The 8,567-nt window shown below is 39.1% G+C and overlaps 1 long non-coding RNA gene across 1 annotated transcript; it reads left to right on the top strand.

Moving 5' to 3' along the window:
* The first annotated feature begins 1,224 nt into the window (after window positions 1-1,224).
* Window positions 1,225-7,810, top strand: LOC133160494 (uncharacterized). Its single transcript, XR_009715913.1, has 3 exons — window positions 1,225-1,732; window positions 2,449-2,546; window positions 7,655-7,810. It is a non-coding gene; the product is annotated as an uncharacterized LOC133160494 (long non-coding RNA).
* The last annotated feature ends 757 nt before the right edge of the window (window positions 7,811-8,567 follow it).

Here is an 8,567-nt window from a genome sequence, read left to right as displayed (position 1 = left end):
GGATGTGCTTGTGGTACAGAGGTGAGTGGTATGTTGAGCATTGTTGGAGTCAACAAAGGTAAACAAAAGTGATGGTGAAAGGGTTTTCTTGAGACTGTCCTCCAAAAAGGATCATATAAAGATTTTTTTTGCACATTTGCCAATCTTTAGACCCTGTAAAGTAAATTCAACTGTTTGTTTATAAATCGTATATGTGCAAAGAGTTGAAGTGTTGAAAATATGTGCAAAGACTGAGAACTGTAATACTTGTAGAGCTATAGCACCTTTTTCACAATTTCAGTTTGAATGATTTTTTTGCTGGCATGGTGGGTTTAAAGCATCACAGTGAGGGTTGTTGTATATTATTTTCCTAATATTCACAATTAATGAAATGAACGTTTCTCAAACAATCCCCCAAAAATCTTCAATGCGTTTTCACAAATATGTATTAAAATTGGAAAACTTTACAGCCACCCTGACTCAAGGACATCTGGGTTGCCTGTCTGGAATCTAATTTCTCAGCAGCAGTTTATGCTGTGTGAGGATAATTTCAATATTGACATGTCAAATTACACAAATGTCCTCAAATGCACTCTGGCAATCACAGCCCACTGCCAGAGACTGTCAGAGGACATTGTCACATTGGACGGGAAACCTGATTCGCTTGCATCCTCTCTCTCAGTTTCGTTTCTACCATGACTTCCTCCTGATACGCTGAGCCTTGAGCTCTCTCCAGGGGTTTGATTGCCCAGAATTCAATGGTAGGGGGGATTGATGAAATGGCATTAATTCCCTGACAGTTGACACTTACCTGGAAAGTCTTTTTTGGTATGCCCATGTTATTGTTTCAACATGAATATAAATGACAGATGGGAATTCCTGTATGTACAATCACTGTGTTTTGAAAATATCCTTTGTTGTTTTAGTTCTGAAATTCATGACACTCAATGGTATTGGTATTTTTCAACAGATGAGTCCCTAAATTGCTTTAATGTCATCCGGATATTGTTTGGTGATCTGAGAGGGAATATTATCACAGGCTCCATTGGTAGTTTGATATGCTGTCAGGATGCATCAATCAAGTTCCTCTACCCGAGACCATGTTCAGGGTCATGGCACAAAGTGGTGACAAACACAGTTTACCTAAGGCTTGATGCAGACTATACTCTGGATTGGTCGCCAGTTCGCTCGGCGCTAAAAGAAGAAAATGGGTGAGTGAATTCAAAATTTCAAGGTAAGAAATAATAAAACTTTTAAGTTGAGCAATTCAACTATTGTAAAACTTGGCTTTGCTGCTTTTCACAACTAAGAAAAAAGGCTGTCCCTTATATTGAATCCCAACTTAATTGTTCCCATAAACGTCAGTAATTTATACCGTACCAGCTAGAATTAAGGAAAGACAAATCCTGTTTTCTTGATACATAAACTGCACCAGATTATAAACCACATGTGTTTTAAATGTAACGTCCTCATTTCTATTAACTGTATTACCAAAACAAATCCTCTTACAACATCATAAAAATCATGAAAGATCCATAAATAATCCGCACTAGACTATATGCTGCAGGGTTCGAAGCTTGTGCAAATAGTAGCGGTTTAATAGTCTGGAAATTACGGTATTTAATTTTTTTCCCTACCTAAATTACTGTTTTAGGCTCAAAATATAAATTGTGTGAGTTTTTTTTTTTTTTTACAGTGAAGGCAATTGTGAACAAGGCTTGGAGTGAGAGTCAACATAAAAGTAATTTACTAAGTAAGCAACGACATCCCAAATAACCTCCTCATCAGCATTCATATTCCCAATGTATTCTGCATTTAGCCTTATCCAGAGTAGCCTGTCTGAGGAAACTGCATTTGTCTATCCCATAGTGTTCAATTTTACCCCTATTATCTCAATGTCAATATCAACATTCATACATGTACAAAACCGAGGGGAAGATTTACTCTCGCTAAGGCCCACATTCTGAACACAAAACCGAGATGGTTTCTGACATCTTGTGAAGTTGTCTTCATCCCTGGAAGGGAGCGGAGTGGGAGCGCCATCGGTGCTGAGACCACCGGGTCCTCTATACTTGCCAACCACTGAATATTTAATGCACAAGGCCTCCACAAATGCATGGACAGCCTGGTGTTGTCACCCCGGCATATTTTATCACTGATCAAACATTAGTCGGCAGCTGTTGTAAACTTGTAGCTGTCTCTGCAGCAGTGGCAGTGACAGGATGTGACACACTGCTGAGAGACTGAGGTCCAGCTGGCTGCTGTACTTGCTTACATGCTGTCTTTGTACAAAGTTAAATAAATAAGTACTTGTTTCCTCCACCTCAAGCAGTAGTCTCGGTCTCTGTCACACACACATTTGTTCTCCTTCCTTTACTGAATTCCTTTTCCATCTGCTGTTTCCAGCTCTCGCTCATGTCTTATCAAATTTACCAACTCCCTGTTTTGTGTTCTGCTGTTGATCCGTAGACTCTCGGATTGCAGAAGAGTGTACAGTGTTCCTCTGGCTTGTCAAAGAGAAGATATAAGTGTGACATTCAAAATGAAGAGTGAAGTTAGAAAACAAGGTAAGATTGAATTGCTTCGTTTACCATTAATGAGCATAGACTAGATCATTTTTCAACAACAAACCATTTGAAAATGCACATACAGTGATCCCTCTGTCCCACAATCAATTCCGTAATGCTGGTCAAACATCGATTTGCCCAGCTTTCAAAATACAATGTCCGATTAAGATGATATATTATTAATAGTTTGTTCCAGAGCCCAAACTGTCATAAAATATGTATTTACTCTACACACGCTGTTTTAAGTAACACTTCAACATTGTTAATAATCAAGTAGACAGCAAAGATTACGTTAAAATAATTAAAGAGTCTTCTCTTGATTAATAATAGTGCTGGGTGATATATTGTGAATCTCTATTTAATCAACATATTAATAATGCTAGATGAAAACATTGGATCCCATGATACCAGTTGCCTTTTATATATATACACACACACACACACACAGACACAGTATATGGGCTTGGGTCAATGTGGGGCATATTGTTGGGCGAATGGGCAACCAACATCACTCATAGCAAATTGATCAATATTTCATTCTGTCATTTATTATGTAAATTCATCAACTGAATATTCCAGTAATTGGTTTGGCTGGAAGAGCTCCCTCTTCACAGCTTTCATATGTTTCTTTTGTAGTAAAGCAGTGGTTGTATGGTGGGTATTATATTTTGGCTGACACGAAATAATTTGTATTTCTAGTTTAGCTCATGGCGGGCACACGCAAAGCCAGAGACGGGCAGCAGTGCCTTGTTGGCAATGATTGATGACCGACTATCTAATTAGCTGAGATCCAATCACGTATTATGCAGAGTGTCAGACAAACAGACTGAACTCAACTGTCAGGGGATTGATTGATGACTCTCCCAATACGTCTTTTGTTTGCTCTAATGTCTGATGCTTGTTACAACCACGAAAGCTCACTCAGACAATGCAGTGTGTCAATCTAACAGGAAGTTCCCTCTGTCCTTTCCCTCCAGTGGAGACATTAATGTATTTGTGGGTGTTTTTGTATCTATATTCTGTTTGTGCATGTATGTATATAGTTTGTGAAAAATACAATGATGGTGACATATTGAGATTTATTGACTTGCTGCACTGGCACAACAGAGGCCGGCTTGTTCTTTTTTTTTTATATATTTGGGACAGGCATAAGTCCTGTGTCCTCCAAAAGGATAAAACCCCAAACACTCATCTAAAAACACTGAAGAATGGATACTAAAAAAACATTGGGCTAAGTTCAATTCCAAGACAGCATGATGTATTTTTTTTTTTTAACGTAATTTAAACCATGACTGATATGAAAGCTTCAGTGTGAGCATAGCCTCATATAGTTAGAGGTGACGTAACTTGGCAAATCTACTGGCAGTGTGAATATTATTTTTTTCCCAGTGTCATACTGTTGCATACTGCTTGCAGTTTGGGAAGGAGGACCTCTTTTTTTCTGTCAAACTTCCATCACTGCTCATTTGGTTATTTTACTGCGGAAATTGAATATGATTATACACTGGTTTTAACCACACAATCTTATGTTAGACAGATTGTCAGGTTGGACTTTATTGTGCCTCCTAACACTTTATTACATCTACATTTGAGCCATAGTTCTTTTTCCTTTCAACAGCAAACAGCGGAGTGAACTGACAATTTGACATCATTAAAAATTTAGGGCGACTCAGGGGCCTTAGAGGCTTCCATTAGTAAATAAGGTCAACACACACACACACACACACACACACGCACACACACACACACACATCTAGCCTCCACATGTGATTCAAGGTTCAAGGATGAGTGCCTTTGAGATCCAGATGTAATTTATTATGAGATATTCAACATCTGATCTTGGTGACAGTAGCCTCTAGCTCCGTTCATAAGAGCTAAAATGTCTTTCCTCTAACCTCTATGTGGCTGCCTGTGTGTGCTTGTGCAAGCGTGCATGATTGTGAGTGTGTTTCCAGTGTGAGTGCAGAAGGGTCAACGGAGATCCAGTCAAGATTGAATTCTCTGACATACATCAAACAAGTGAAAACTGATGCTGAGACAGTATTAATCAAAATTTTCCAATTTCATGAAAAATTAACCATTAAATAATTCACTTAGCAGCTACTGGCAGCGATTTAAAGGGGCTTGTGCCTTCCCGCTGGTTAGAATTAGTCCTTGTCACGATGGGAGATTGATGTATTTATTATTTATCAGATTAATCATGGCCAGAGACATTAGGATCCACTGTTGGGATCATAGCTGTTATAATGTAAGAGGAGATGGGAGAGAGAAGGAGGGATGAAGAGAGAGAAGCAGGTGGCAGCTGTGTTTGGTGATTACAGTGCAAGGTGATCAAGGGTATGCTGGAGGGCCTGGATACACACAAGCACACATGTACGTACACAAACATCCAACCACACGGACTCACACAGGCATGAACGCGCACACACATCAAACAATCCAGAGAGTGTTGGCAGGCAGGATGTGGTGGAGCTGAGAGGGCCTCTTGTTTCTGAAGCTACTGCAGCAGGAGTAAGACCAAGGGTATTGTGACTCAAGGGGGTCAAAGAGGTCATGATATGTCCTGCAGAGACAGATCAATATTTTAAGTAGAGTACATATATATTCCACTTAATTGTGGATGTATATATACATATAGTCTGTACTTAAAAAACGTATCCAGATGCAGAAGGATGTAATTCATGCAAAGACTTGATGAAATAAAATTGAGTAAAATCAACACACCATTTTTTCAGTGTACAATGTGTAGATGCAAATATCCCAAAACGGAATGATCATCTTTGGAATATGAAGTGGCGAGCTGATTGTTTGAGGATAGGCAACCTCCCTTGTTGTAAAGTTTGTGTAAGTTTACAACACGCATTTAAAAATCTAAATCGGGTAATGTCAGTCTGGCTATGCAATGATTGGCCTGATTATATGGGCAGGCAGATCCAGAGCACATCACGCTATGAGATAGGATGCTGGATGAGAACAAAGGCAATGGCATTGAATTGACAAAGTGAAGGCAGGATTTTGCAATAGGTGAACAAATGGAAGGGAGTAACTCATAAAAATATCAATTTTGCCAAGAGGAAGAATCCATTTTGCAAGATGATTTGCTTTCAAATCTTCAGGGACTTACCCTTGACATGTAGTCATATTGTGTTGGAGTTTTAGCCCTTAAATGTATACATGAATTATTTACCGTCAAGCCCGATTGTATAAGTGAAGGAAATTACTTGGGATGAGTATTTTCTCTCAGGCAGAAAGAATGTGATACAGCGGATACACCCCACGTAATGTACCAGACCCAGTGTCCGCACAGGGTCCATGGCAAGAATTATTTATGCATTGGAAAACAGTGTGCTGGGGCAACAGAAAACGGCAGACACATTATTTTAAACCTTTCATAACATGCATCAATATTTCAACAGAAATAAATAAAGGATGGTACGTTTGTTTGGAGGACAGCTGTAGCTTGCTCCACTTGGCTAACTTAGAAAACCATCCATCCCAGTCCACTCGTACACATGTAAGACCCCTCCATCTCATTTTGAACAAGCAGTTAAAAGTGAATGGCTTCAGAAACAGATGTGCTTTGTGCCTTCCATCTTTTAATTTAATAAATACAGTGGTATCTCATGACATGTAAGTTAGTGCCATTTACATTTTGTGTACTCTGCATGTTCAATGATGTTTATCTTATTAAGTTTAAATATACCAGTGTACAATTCAGTCCTCATAACAAATCCCATCTGACTCTTACTTCCTTTCCTTTTCCCTCAGCTCTTAACACATACAAAACGTTATACCATTCGGTTACAAAGTATTTTGCTTCGTCTAATGGGTTCAAAGAAAATTACAAAATACCCCCAAATCTTCGCTATGTAAGCATTAGTGAGTTAATTGTTAAATTGATTCTAATGCTCTGGCTACTGTTTATCTGCGTAGCAAAATAATCATGTACTTTGATTTGTTCCCCTCCGTTTCAATAAATCAATTGTCCAGGAAGTGTGAGAGAGCGCGAGATAGGCTTCTGTTGCAGGACAAGGCATAATGTGTTTTGTATTTGAACAACCAGGATGTGGAATTAAAGCTAATTTAAACGGTCATGTTTGTGTTTACGTGTGTGTGTGTACGTGTCTACCTAGCCGCCCACCCATCCACTTTCTTGGGTCTGAGCCAAAACCATAAAAATGAATAAAAATCCATAAAAATTGGATTCCATAAAAATACATAAAAGGGTTGCGGAGCATTCTTAACTTCTCTATCAATTACAAAATATTGTATGCAAAACCTTGCTGTGACTTAATTTGCCCGATCAGGAGTCACCTGAACACGTTTGGCACATTTTTTTATGCTGGATTCTCTCCACTGAAACCGTTTCAATAATTATGTTGTTACATTTGGTGTAAATATTGGTATTTGGTGGCACTATGGTCTCGTCCTTCTTCCTGCATTGACACCTTACATTATCCACTTGATAATATTTCTACTTGTGCAACCAATATCCCATACAGGCCTGTACAGTCACTGTGCACAGCTCTATCAAAGTTCATGGTGGAGAATGGAGGGCTAATTTATTCCCTCCTGAATGCCTGAGGGCAATAAAAGGTTCCAGTTTGCGACGTTGAGATCTTTACATCCTCGCCCAGCGCCACGCTCTTCTTCAGTAGAAACGCTCTTTTTGTGCATTTTTACTTCACCCTCTTCTAATCTGAGCAAGATAGCCCCCTTCTCATCGCTGCAAGCAGTGTAACTCTTCCCCGCTTTGCTTTATCTCCATGTTCCTACAAGTCAGCTTGAATAGGGAAAACCATTATCTCAGTGCTCACAAAAGAGCCAGACGTCGACATTCAAGATGTTCTATACATGATATATTGATCAATCCACAGAGACTAATAGTGTTGCAGTGAATAGAGGAGAGGATGGTAATGTCTGCGGGGTTCATGCAAACTGCAAAATGCAAATGAAGCACTTAAGTGACACAAAAGGTCTGGTCCGGTGAATTATAACTTGACCCTACATGGCTCAGTAAAAGTCAAGGGGTTGGTGCTGGCCCCTCTGCCTAATTACTACTGACGATTACAGTGGCCTAAAGCAACATTTTGCTCTGTTTTCCTCAGCGTCCATGGCTGCCTCATTTCAGGCCGCCATTGACAAGATGGGCTGGTTGTAAGATAACATGAGAGAGAAGAAAGCCCTGACAGAATGTGACAAATGTGAGGGACCCAATCAGGATGTGTCAGGCTGGAACCTATTGGAATCTGTGCAAAACCACACCCGGGACAAGTACTATATGAAGTAAGTGAATTTAGCACGCACAAACCTGTGACTGCAACGGCTGATTCTGTATTCTCAAAAATGTCTGAAAGGCAAATGCAAACCAGCAGCAGTAAGGAGAACTTTTGCTATCAATATGTTTTAAATGCCACAAATAAAAAAAATCTCAGGGCTTACTTAGAGCTACTCAAAAGGACTCATTCTATAAAAATGATGACCAAACTTCTTTCAACTCTTCTCTTTTATGCATCTGGATCATTTCAGCGCAGGGTGATTTTAGTTTTTTAATCAAACAAAACATAGTATTCATACAGTCACTGGCTTTACAATTTTTTTTCTGTAATTCACAAAAAGGTTTGTGTCTTCCACTAAGTTTATTTTTGTGCTTCCTCTACTCTCCCATATTTCCATGGTGTAAACCCTCAAAAGTGCAAAACTCTTTTTCATGTGCCAGTCTCTTCCCTTTTCTTAAAACTGTTGCGGACAGTACATGTAATCTGTTAGAGTGATGAGTGAATTTAGCCCCCACTATTTAGGATCCTAGGGAATCTCACACTCAAAGGTCATTTTTATAAATTAAAAAGAAATTCCATATAGGCTTGCATCCCATATCTTTTAAAAATATACGTACACAGGGATGGGAATTCTCTGTTTAAATGATATGAAAAACAAAAACGAAGTCGAGAACAACAATCCAAATGAAATAGACTACCGTGTGTTATTTTAGAAGAAAAACATGTGTGAAATGGAGTGCAC

The sequence above is a fragment of the Syngnathus typhle genome, linkage group LG10 (genome assembly GCF_033458585.1).
Source record: "Syngnathus typhle isolate RoL2023-S1 ecotype Sweden linkage group LG10, RoL_Styp_1.0, whole genome shotgun sequence".
NCBI lineage: Eukaryota > Metazoa > Chordata > Actinopteri > Syngnathiformes > Syngnathidae > Syngnathus > Syngnathus typhle.
This window is presented reverse-complemented; position numbering and strand designations above follow the sequence as displayed.